Source organism: Taudactylus pleione, unplaced genomic scaffold, assembly GCF_031769625.1.
Source record: "Taudactylus pleione unplaced genomic scaffold, aTauple2 ptg000040l, whole genome shotgun sequence".
Taxonomy (NCBI): Eukaryota; Metazoa; Chordata; class Amphibia; order Anura; family Myobatrachidae; genus Taudactylus; species Taudactylus pleione.
This window is the reverse complement of record NW_028284442.1, coordinates 13982412-13986579: the sequence shown is the minus strand read 5'-3', so window position 1 is coordinate 13986579 and position 4168 is coordinate 13982412. Positions and strand designations below refer to the sequence as shown.

The 4168-nt window shown below is 51.2% G+C and overlaps 1 pseudogene; it reads left to right on the top strand.

The window, feature by feature from the left end:
* The first annotated feature begins 1140 nt into the window (after positions 1–1140).
* On the top strand, positions 1141–1272 carry LOC148538364 (U2 spliceosomal RNA; annotated as a pseudogene).
* Positions 1273–4168: the final 2896 nt, after the last annotated feature.

Sequence of the window (4168 nt, the reverse complement as noted above, 5' to 3'; positions counted from 1 at the left end):
GACGCCAGAATAGAGGAGCCTTGACGTTGGCCTGGCGCTTATTCAAATATTTGCAAATGTATGTAACCAATACCTCTGAATTTCTATTATTATGTAGGATTCAAGTATTTTTGTTGAAATTGCTGCAGTGTGCTGGAGGGAATCTCCCTTTTCTTTTGTAATTCCAATTCTCTTGTTTCTGCATCCCCTTATTTCTCTTCCTTCAAGGCTGGGGGACACTGGACCATGGGATTGTCAGTTGGGCTGGAGCAGGCACTTATTGACTCTGTAGCTTTAATGCCTAGCTCCTCCCCCTGCAATCCCATCATGCCAGTCTTTGTTAAGTGCCTGAGGAGATAGGCACCATTTTTATGGGCTGCTATGCAGACCTTCTGTAATATAACTTATTCTGTTTGTTTTATAATTATAATTTTTTTATTTTTAGTTAGGAGCTGTGCACTACTTGTAGTAGTGCACAGCGTGAGTGTGGGCGGCTGTGGGAGCTTAGGAAGCTCACCATTATTCAGCTGCTGCGGCGGGGTGCACATCGGCAGGACCCCCCACAGAGCACTCCGGTCTCTCTGAGAGGCCACCTTGACCCGGGGATAGTGCGTGCTCGCACCCTATTAGAGGGTGCAGGGCGGCAGTGCTGTCCCAGATGGCGACGCCATCTTGCCGGGTTTGAAGAGGGCGGCTCTATTGCGGTAGCCCGCACCTCACAGGTTGCTTGTTAGGAGCTTCACAAGTTCTTTCTCCAGACAGGGGAGTAACACTTGTGTGTGCAGACAGTAGTAGTAGGATTGTTTTGGCAGTTGCACCCCTCACATGGATGCAGGATGAGCGCGCATGCCACAGACTGCCCGGAACAGCCAGGCTTACTCTGAGTTTTCCCCTAACAAATTGAAGTACTCGGTGGCCGGGACAGTAGAGATTGGAGGGGCGGAGCTTCCAGCACTGCTTTCCCCCTCCTGCAGAGGTACAGTCAGTGGGGACAGCATGGATCAGCAGGGCTGTGTCTCAGCTGGGACTGCTACATTCACCTGCAATTCAACTCTTCTCCCAGACAGCTGCTGTGTCCTGGAAGGCTAAGTACATTTTTTGCTATTAGCTGCATGTGTAATATTGTTTTCATGCACTGTCAGAGGTTACTGTATTAGATTGATAGCTTCTCAGCTTTTTGGCTAAGATCATGGATAATATTTGTTATTAACAGTTTATTATCTGATAGGTCCTATATCTCAGTAGTCGCCACTACCATTGGACAGTAACTGATGAATTCAGGGTACATCTCCTAAGGACTTTATCAGCTGCCCTGACAAAGAGGGTTGCCATAGTTGCCTTTGTGGGTTCAATTCTCATGTTGGCCCTAACTGGGGGGAGTTTGTATGTATGTTGGCGACCATTTACTCCCTGAAGGGGGGTTACGTGCAGTTGGTCTCGGGAGTATGGTAGGTCTAGGACCTAGTGACGCATGGGCATCTAGAAAGCTGCATCCAGCAGGGTGGGACCTGCATGGGCTGGGGCTCTCAGCAGGTATAGGGGCACCCTAGGGCTACTGGTGGCACTCCACAGTTACACCAAGTTCAGACTTACAGTAGGTGTTCCCTCGTCTAGGACCCGGGTTTGTTCCCTATTGGGTTAAGTTCCTACTCTAGATCTGTCCTGCTCTGGCTTTAGGCTTGCAGCATGCAGCCCCCTCCCCCGCAGTGCAAGGCACAGGCGTGTTCTTCCTCCTAGGTACCATTAGCAATTTCACGACAGACAGACCGGGCGCAGACTCGAGCTGTCCCGATGTAAGGGGACCTGCTGTATATTCCACATGATTGCTGTAGGTGGTTTAATTCTAAATAACCTTGGCAAGTCTCTTGCTTGGTCCTAGCGTGGCCACGGAAAAGTCATTACTGTTCAGTGCATATCTCCAGTCTCATCAGAGACACTTGAGACACACCATATTCGGGGAGGTGCTGTCCATTACGCAGTTGCTTCCAGTGGATTCAGTACCCAGTGAGAAGACCCTTCTTCGGCAGTCACTGCAGTAGCCATTTAGACTACCACAAATCCCTTCCTGGGCACACTTCAGAATCCAATAGAGAACCGCTAAGTAGACCTTGGAAGATTGTCTCTGGTCTCGTTTCATTGGATGCGGTCATTTCCAGCCTTGGCATGCCCTGACATGGGTGGTGTGTGTTTAAGACTTCCATCTTAACCATAGGGCTTCACAGCGAATCGCCCTGGGGTTTTTCTTGTGCAGAGGTAAGTAAGGCGCGGCAAGCGCTGCGTGGGAGGCCAAACAAGTTGTCAGCTAAAGCTGGTTTGGCTTCATGGGCCTTTTTGTTGCTACACTTCGCAGATGCATTCAGACTGTTTTTATTTTTTTACACTATCTTTGACGTTGGCCACCACTAGTGGCAGGGTCTGCATTGCCAAGTTTTCTTTCCTCCTTTAATGGGTCAGTCTGACACAAGCCGCTTCTTCCCCAGCAGGTGTTCAAAGGAACACAATGTCAAGGAAGGGAGGCTGACTTCTCCTCCCCGCTCCCCAAACACACATAGGGCATACAGAGTATCTCTCTTTCTACCCAGTTTGCTGGAACAAGGTAAGTTGGATGCTGGGGGTCAGCAACCATTTTGGTGACTTCTTCAGTCACCTGGGTCATGGCATCTTGAACCATGGTTCCATCTGGCACCTTGACTGTCCGGCACCATGACGCCTCTTCGCCAGCAGGCTGCTCCATTTCAATTGCCAGTACGGAAACAGGGGTTTTACCTTCTTCCTTGTTTGCAGGCCGACTGGTTCATTCCGGATGCTCTGGTATTTTCGTGCCTTACGCACCATGGTGTGAGTTGTTCAGTTCGTAGGAACTCTCTCCTCAGGGGCGTCTTAAGAGAGGAGGGGGCCTGTGTGCACTCCTTGTGTGGTGCCCCCTCCCCCCTCCTCTCTGACTAATGCAACTGGCCAGCCACCAGAGCATTAGTAGACTCCGGGCACTAGAGTGTGTCCGCAGTCTACTGTGCATGCGCAGAACACCGGAAACATGGCTGGAGCAGCCAATTTCTGATGTTCTGAGCAGCACTGGAACTCGCCACGGGACCACGGACAGTATAAAATAATATGGGTGCAGGGTGTGCGGTGCAGGGCCTCCCTTGACCCAGGGGCCTGTGTGCCTCGCACACACTGCACCCATTATAGATACGCCACTGTCTCTCCTATCTGGGATCCACAGCACAGAGGCCAACACCTCCCCGCTACAGGACTGAAACGCGCATCTTCAGATTCCATTGGAGGTGAGTCATCTTACTTCCTAAATGGGTACTTGACTCGGTTCCTTGGGTATTCGGGGACCTACCATACGGTGGAGCCTTGGCTTCGTGGATTAGCCCAAACCTACGGTAGGGGCTGACGCGCCTAGTGTGTACAGAAGTTGCCACAATTTGCTCTCTTCGACGGTTCTGCTTGTGTAGGATACAGGGCTGTGCCCCAACTTTTACAGGGTCTTCCTTGCTTCCAGGTCCACTCCTCAGTTCTGGGGGTGGCCTTAGACACCTCTCTCCAGTGGTGTTGTCTTGCAGCAGACAAAGCAGGGACCCTGTCGACCTCACTCTCAAGGGTTCACTTAGTGCATTGTCCATCGACTGGGCTGAACAAACCAAGTTATCCTTTCAGGAGTCCCAGTGGGTAATTCTCCAAACTTGACAGGGTTGTTTGGCACCCCCCTCAACTCCTCTGCCATTCGGTACAGCAGTACCCATCTTTATCCAGGGATGGAGAAATTTCTGTTCTCCTCATCCAGCTCAACTCCTTGGTCCTTCCTGAGGGGCTAGTATAACCATGGCTGCGAGTCTCCTGGGCGGAGGCACCGTGAAGTTGCTTCTCGGCTTTGGGGCCTTGGGTCACCATCCGCAAAAGCTCGGATATTCGATGGGCTCGCACTCCAAGTCATAGTTTGAAGAGCCCTGTCCATTCTCACTGACTGGTTGTAGTAGGTTGGATAATGAAGAGGTGATGGCATAAGACATCTTCTGGCGGTTAAAGGTGCACGGCACCTAGGCCATGGTTTTCCAGGGCCGAAGCCTTTGTTACGTCACTCTCACTGATGGCCATGCTGGTAGGGGGACTTTGGAAACATGTTTCTTCCGTGACAGCAGTCTCTCTCTCTCTCCCTCCCTCCAGTGGTCTTCCTACTGTTCGG